Source organism: Callorhinus ursinus, unplaced genomic scaffold, assembly GCF_003265705.2.
Source record: "Callorhinus ursinus isolate GAN/ISIS: 27379988/994484 unplaced genomic scaffold, GSC_fseal_2.0 scaffold18, whole genome shotgun sequence".
NCBI classification, from domain to species: Eukaryota; Metazoa; Chordata; class Mammalia; order Carnivora; family Otariidae; genus Callorhinus; species Callorhinus ursinus.
The window spans coordinates 35645707-35652950 of record NW_027397080.1 but is presented as its reverse complement, the minus strand read 5'-3'; the positions used below and the strand labels follow the sequence as shown (position 1 = coordinate 35652950).

Sequence of the window (7244 nt, the reverse complement as noted above, 5' to 3'; positions counted from 1 at the left end):
GGGGGGGGGGGAAGGCTCGAGATGTCCCCCTAGCGGAGGAGAAGGCGGTGGGTCCCTCAGGACGCCCGCCAAGTCCGCCCCAGTCCTGGGAGTGGGGCGTAGGAGAGACAGACCAGGAGGGAATGCCCAGGCCTGGGCAGGTCTTCTGGTTGGTTCCAGAAAAGGGGGTGAGGAGACGCTGACCCAGACGGGAAGTTATCTTCTGGGGAAGTACGAGCCCCGCTGTGACCTCATCCAGGGAGCGATCCCCGGAGAGGATGGGTCGCTGCTGGGGCAGTGACCACAGCAGCCTGCAGCCGGCCTGCTCAAAACTCCTGCTGCTTCCCTGACAGGTGCAGCTCCAGCCTGTGGGGTCCTGAGCTGCCCCCCATTAGTGGTGCCCCCGGGTGCTCCCCAACTTCACACTCAGCGTTCTGGTTACCCTGTCGAGCAGCATGTCTTTCCTGTGTGGGTAGGACGGCCTGGACAGCCATGTCTGTGCCCATAGCCCCGCATGCAGCAGGTGCCTCATATCTTTTTTTTTTTAAGATTTTGTTATTTATTTGAGAGACAGAGAGAGAGAGAGAGAGCGAAAGAAACAGCATGAGAGGGGAGGGCCAGAGGGAGAAGCAGGCTCCCCACTGAGCCAGGAGCCCGATGTGGGACTCGATCCCAGGAGTCCGGGATCATGACCTGAGCTGAAGGCAGTCGCCTAACCAACTGAGCCACCCAGGCACGCAGCAGGTGCCTCATAAACGTGGGCTGAACAGAGCATGTCTTCCTGGAGGCCGGGTGGCTCTGGACTGGGGATAAGGCCCCTCCTCCCCTGGCCCAGGCCTCTCTAGGGGACTAACCCAGGGCTTCTTCATCAATTGGGCAGTTGGTCAGGAGGCGGGCTGATGATTCTGGGGAGCCCATCTGTCATCTGCCGGTTATCGAAGCAGCAGTATAGGGGGACCCTGAATATCGTATCTTCGGTGGGACACAGAGACGCAGGCCTGAGGACATGTACTGAGTGATGAGTAGCCCCGGCCCCCACCCCTGTCCAGGTTGGGGCCTCAGTGCTGCTTGGACGGCCCCGTGAGCAAGCAAGGGGCATCTCATTAGGGCCACGGCCACACACCAACATTTACTTCATGTGTTCAAGCGTTTCTGTGTAAAAAGACATCCAGTGACTTCATTTAAACGAAAGAGAAAGGCAAAGTAGAGCTACACTTTTTATCTCATTATTACAATTCAGGGAGAAAACACGATTGTGGAATAACCTGGAAGAGAAACCGTAGCTTCCCAGTATGGGCAGGAACCTTGCCCTTGCGGAGAGCCGGGGCCTCAGGGGTTTCCTGTGTGGCAACGGGCGGGGCGGTGCTTCTGAGGCACAGGACCCGCGGAGGCCTTGGGCGTGGGACTTGTTGCCCAACCACATACCCAAAGCACAAGAGCAAAACACCTGAGCAGCATGCAGCTCTTATTTTTTAGGTGAGGTTTTTATTTTGGTGTCATTCACATGGAATTGTAAGGAATAAAACAGAAAGACCCCGCGTGCCCTTTGCCCGGTGTTCCCTGCTGGTGATGTCTTGCAAAACTAGGGTACGGGGCTTACGGGTATATTGACACCGACGTGGGCAGGATAGAGAACGTTCTATCAACACGAGGCTCCCTCCGGCTTTCTCTTAAAATTTTTTTGATCTATTTTTTAAAAACTGTCATGAAATATAAATGAGATTCACTGTGCTAGCCGTCTGCGGGTGCACAGCTCAGTGGCATGAAGCACACTCACACCGGGGTGCACCCGTCCCGCCGTCCATCTCCGGAACGTTCCATCTTCCCAGACTGACGCTCTGCCCGCTTGAAACCCTGGCCCCCCGCCCTCCCTGCTCCCTGGCGCCTGCTCTCTCCAGGAACTTGACGACTCTAGGTCCCTCGTGCAAGTGGGTTCAGAGGGAGTTTGTCCTCTTGGGACTGGCTTAGTTCCTGGAGCTCCGCATCCTCAAGGTCAACCATGCTCCACGAAATGCGCGTCAGAGCTTCAGTGATAGTCCGTGGTGCAGGTAACACACGCGTTGGTCCATTCGTCTGTGAGGGACACTGCTTCCTCCCTCCAGCCGTCAGGAACACGGGTGTGCAGGCCCCAGAGGCCATCCCTCCGGGCCGGCGCTGGCACTCCTTCGCTTCCGAACTCCTAGTCCAGGGCTGAGGGCTGGAGCACGGGGGGCGGGGGGACCGGCCAGTGGGGTGGGGAGTCGGGTGTGCAGCAGACAGCAACCGCCCTGACTGCCCGGCAGAGCTGCCTCCTGGGGAACCCGTGGGTTTCCCTGGGGCTGGCCCGGCGGCCCAGCCCTCACCAGCGATGAATGTCAATGCATCTCTCCATCAGACTTTTTCTTGTAAAGTGAAAGATACTGTTGTAAAAAAAACCCCATACAAGGTAGAGGAGAATAAAGCAGAAAGGGGAAGTTAGTCCTTGGTCAGAGCCTTCCCCACGCCCCCAGCGGAAGGATGCCTGACTTTTTTCAGGAGGCAGGGAAACAGGGCACGGGGGCAGGATTTGTTCAATGCACATCATAGGTCCTCCTGGCTGGGCTGTGGGCGTGTGCACCGTGTGGAGGCCTGTGTGTGTGGGTGTCGGGATCCTTTGGCACATCGGCCTCCCAGAATTACCCCCAGGTGATCAGCATTCGCCTGAGAAAGAACGCTTTGTTCCCCGTGCAGTGACTCTACCTGAAGAACGCGAACACTGGTCCACGCCCTGCAGTCGGACCCCCAGGCATGTGCCCACGCCATGAGGTTGGGGGATTGCCTGTGACAGCGTGGGAATGCTCCCGGGGGCACCGTGGGCGGCGGTAGGTGGCAGCTTGCATGGGGTTTGGGCTGTGTTGGGGGATTGGGGCTGTGTGTGCCTTGAGTGCAGCTAGGAGCTGGGAAATCCATGACCGGGAGTCTTAGTGTTACAGGACCTTTGTCCCCTTAGTGCCCGTGGTTCGTGGTCACGCCGCTTCGAAGAATGAAGAGGTGGACCAGACGAAGAGTGGCAAAGTGGAGTTTATTGACATAGTGCAAAGCTCCTGGAAAGGAAGGGGACCCGAGAGGGTTGCCATTTTGGCTTTCAGATTTAGGGGTTTTATTTATTTAATTTTTCAAAGATCCCATTCATCTATTTGAGCGAAAGCGAGAGAGAGCATGAGCAGGGGGACGGAAGAGGGAGAAGCAGGCTCCCCTGAGGAGCCCGACCCCATCCCAGGACCACTGGAGATCCTGGGGTCACGACCTGAGCTGAAGGCAGTTGGCAGACGCTTCACCGACGGAGCCCCCGAGCTGCCCCTAGGGTTCTTTTTTTTTTTAAGATTTTATTTATTTATTCATGAGAGACAGAGGGAGAGAGAAGCAGAGGGAGAAGCAGGCTCCCAAGGAGCAGGGACCCGATGTGGGACTCGATCCCAGGACCCTGGGATCATGACCTGAGCTGAAGGCAGACGCTCAACGACGGAGCCCCCCAGGCGCCCCGCCCCTAGGGGTTTTTATAAGCTCTTTTGAGGAACTCTCTTGAGCATCCTGAGAGTGGTCCCCTGAGGACTGGCCGCTAAGGTGTGCCAGTCAGGGTTGGATCACGCCCTCCACCTATGAGGTTATCGTGCATGTGTTGCTGGTCTCGTGGGGGCTGACCTCTGGGAGACTACCTGCCCCAACCTGTGACAGCGACCGAGGTTTCATGGTCAGTAGTCTTGTTTCGTGATGTGTTGTAAATGTCGCTCCTGCAGAGGCTGCTGGACAGGAAGCTGCCGTGGTCTTGTCTAAGCTGTAAACGGGATGCTCGTAAGGTTTTGTCTCGGCTGTCCCGGTGCCCTGTTTTCTTGCTGGGGACCCCGGCCCCGACGACCTAGGTGTCCGACGAACTAACACTCCTTGCCCGTGTCATAAGCGGAACAGAGTGAGGCAGAGGCCGTGTGACAAGCCACAGGGTTAGCTGATGGCTGGGGGGCCTGATGTGGTTCTGTTTTGGCTGAGTGCACACCTGGTGCGCCCTTGTTGAAGCTGACACGCTGTGACGTCACTGGGTTCACCCAGAGAACCCCAAGCCCCAGTTCTCCACGATGCGAGGCTTCCCCCACCTCATGTGTCCCAGGGGGCCTGCGCTGTGTGCCTGCCGCTGGGGACGCAGCAGTGACAAGGGATGGAGCTCCTGGTCCTCAGGAGCTCACCTTTTGGTGGGAGGTCGCCCTGGATCGTGTGCCCCCAGATTCACGCGTGCAAGTTCTGACTCCTGATGTGGCTGCACCTGGAGACAGGGCTTCTAGGAGGTAGATAGGGCCACATGACATCATACGGGGGCCCTGATCCCACAGGGCTGCCGCCCCGAAGAGGAGGAGGAGGGTGGCCTGGGCGGCTCAGTCAGCTAAGTGTCCAACTCTTGATCTCATCTCGGGTCTTCGGTTCAAGACCTGCCCCGGCTACAGGCTGGGCGTGGAGCCAGCTCAAAAACAAACCAGAGGAGGAGACACCTGAGACCTCTCTCCCTGTGTGTACACAGAGGAAGGCTGTGGGGGACACGCACGGTGGCAGCGTCTGTGATCCAAGGAGAGAGGCCCCGTGATCTCAGACTTCCAGTTCCAGAACCCGGAGAGACAGATGTGTGTTGTGTAAGCGCCCCCCCCGCCCCCGCCGCCCAGCCAGAGGCACGAGGCCCCAGAGAGTGGGGAGGGGCAGACGTGGCTTGATTTGTAGCTGGAAATGTACCCCAGCTGCTGCCTGGCAGTGGAGAGAGGGCTGAGGGTGGTGTGGAATGTTCCTCAGCCTGCTCCCCAAGCCCGGAAGGGGTTGGCCCGAAGTGGGGGGCAGCACACAGGGGGGGAGCAGCACGCGGCGGGAGCAGCACGGGGGGGCAGCACGCGGGGTGGGGGAGCAGCATGGGGGGGGGGAGCCATGGGGGGAGGGCAGCACGGCCGGGGGGGGGGCGGGGGGGGGGGGGCGGCCGGGGGGGGGGGGGGGGGGGCAGGGGGGGGGGGGAGGCACGGGGGGGGGAGCACTCTGGCCTCCAGGCTCTGGTCTTGGGTGGGAGGAGCAGGCTCTTTCCATCGCTGGGGAGGAGCTGGTAAGGGACTGGGACGCACCAGGATTTGGGATGCCTGGGAGATGGGGGTCAGCGACTGATGCCCTGGTCTGGAGCTTGGGGGAGACCATCCCCCAGTTCTGCTCCCAGGAGCCGGCCCCTCAACCTCTGGGAAGCCCCCAGGCTCCCCGCACACCCTCTGGTCCTCCTCTGACCCTCAGCCGTGCATCCTTCCCCTCTGCCACGGGCATGAGGCCATGCAGTGGGGTCCGCTCTGCCCACCCTCCCCTCCATGGTGACAGTAGGAACTGCCTTCTGCAGGCTTCCCGCCTCCGAGCATCACCCGTGTCCCCTCTAGAGCCCCACCCTCCCCCTCTGCAGCCTGCCCCCTGCCTCTCATGCCTCCCACCTGGCCTGCCTCTGGAGCCTGCTCATCAGCCCCCTGTCTGTCCAGTCCACCCTCCGCACCAGCCTGAAGACGGCACGGTCGCCCTGCAGGAGCGGGCCTCGGCCACTGTGCCAGCCCCCCGCCTCACCAAGAATGGACGCCAGGCACTGCCCGTCCGCATCGCTCAACCTATGCTCTTTCTCAGAGACACCCTTCCCCACCTGGTCCCCCTCCCAGGGCTCCGCCACATCCTTCGTCCCACCTGGCACCTGCCTCCCTCACCAAGCAGGTGCCCACCACATGACTGATCTCTGGCTTTTAGATGTGGCTCCCTCCTGAGACCTGGAGCCCCACGAGGGCGAGGACAGGCCGCTTTGCCTCTGAACCCACTGTCCAGCCTGGAGCTCACACAGAGCAGGGGGTGCTGAGGCTAGCCCGAATGCCGAGGAGAGGAGGGCGTGCCCCGGCGGCGGGGTCTCGGGATGACCCTGCTCCCGCTCTCCGAGGTCCGGCTCAAGCCACCTCCATCTCTCTCCTACCCCTCAAGACCCTGGAAATCTGTCTCAAGAAGAAAGGGGAAATGTGACTGAGGGATTCCCAGAGTCCCCGTGCACTGTCTTGACCGGGAGGTCACAGGGAGGCAGTGGGATCCTCAGGGTAAGGCACCCAGCTGGAGCCCTGTGGGTCTCTGGGTACAACTCGGGCTGAGTCAGGAGAGTCCCAGAGGGGCGTCCCAGGGCCTAGGTCACATGGGGCTGTGGGAGGAGAGGCCCCAGGGTGTGGGCTCACGGCTCACTTCACCCACCAGGGAAGATGGGGTGCAGGACCCCAGGGAGCCTCAGACATGCTGATTTCTGGGGGCCCAGCACTGAGGAAGGGGAGGGCCACACCCAGCAGGTGACAGCCAGCGAGGGGGACACCTGGTGGGGGTGGAGGGCCCTGTCGCCGGCCTCCTCCTTCTGTGTCACCTCCTCAGTGATGAATCAGGTATTCCTGCACTGTCACTTCCCCTGGTGCCCAGGATCTCCTGTCCAGGGTCCCTGGGAAATGGAATTAGGGAGTGACCGTGAGGTGGCTGCTGGCCAGTCCTGGCCAGTGGGACCCTTAGCCACCTCCATCAGGAGGAGCATGGCAGGAGTTGGGAAGTCAGTGCGGGTGTGGCAGGAGGCAGAGGGGGTGTTGGCACCCCCACACCCTGCCTTGGGTTCCTGAGTGTGCTCTGAGACACATGTGTGCTGCTGGCGTTCCTAGAACATTCTAGAATACTTCCCAATGCAGGTGAGGGCTGAGTGGAGGGTGCAGAGAGGGCGGCCCTTCCCCTTCATTGGACACCCCCCTTAGGCAGGAGGATATAAGCACACATATGCAGCAGGGTGCGGGGACCGTCTAACGCAGGCTGCTGGTGTGGGGACAGACCGGGACTGGTGGGGGTCTCATGGGGGCTCCCATGCCCCTGGGTCCGGCCTGATCCCATCCTGCCTCGGGGCCCTGTTGTCCACGGGACCAGGCTGCTAGACCTGGGGGAATGTGGTCGCCCTGGGGTGGCCGGAGCGGCAGGTTCCGCCCAGGGGTCAGACGGCACTCATGTCCCGGGATTGAAGGCAGGAAGAGCAGAAAAAGGAAGGAGTCCACACAGCCCACCAGGGAGGGAGGAATCTGGGACCACCCGCAGCTCCAGGACCCAGGAGTGCAGCCCCCAGAGGCCAGGGCTGGTCCTGTGAGGAGGGGGCTAGGCCCCCACGAGGGAGGCAGCCCATTTCCGGGACACCCCCAGAAGGAGGAGCGTGAGGTCAAGGACTCCTCTCCTGCGTCCTTAGCATCTCCCTCCAGTGC

The 7244-nt window shown here is 60.9% G+C and overlaps 1 long non-coding RNA gene across 1 annotated transcript; it reads right to left on the bottom strand.

Annotated features, from left to right (window-relative positions):
- Positions 1–3000: 3000 nt before the first annotated feature.
- Positions 3001–4811, bottom strand: LOC141374510 (uncharacterized). Its single transcript, XR_012381450.1, has 2 exons — positions 3435–4811; positions 3001–3244 (listed from the first exon to the last, which is right to left on the bottom strand). It is a non-coding gene; the product is annotated as an uncharacterized lncRNA (long non-coding RNA).
- Between the last annotated feature and the right edge of the window lie 2433 nt (positions 4812–7244).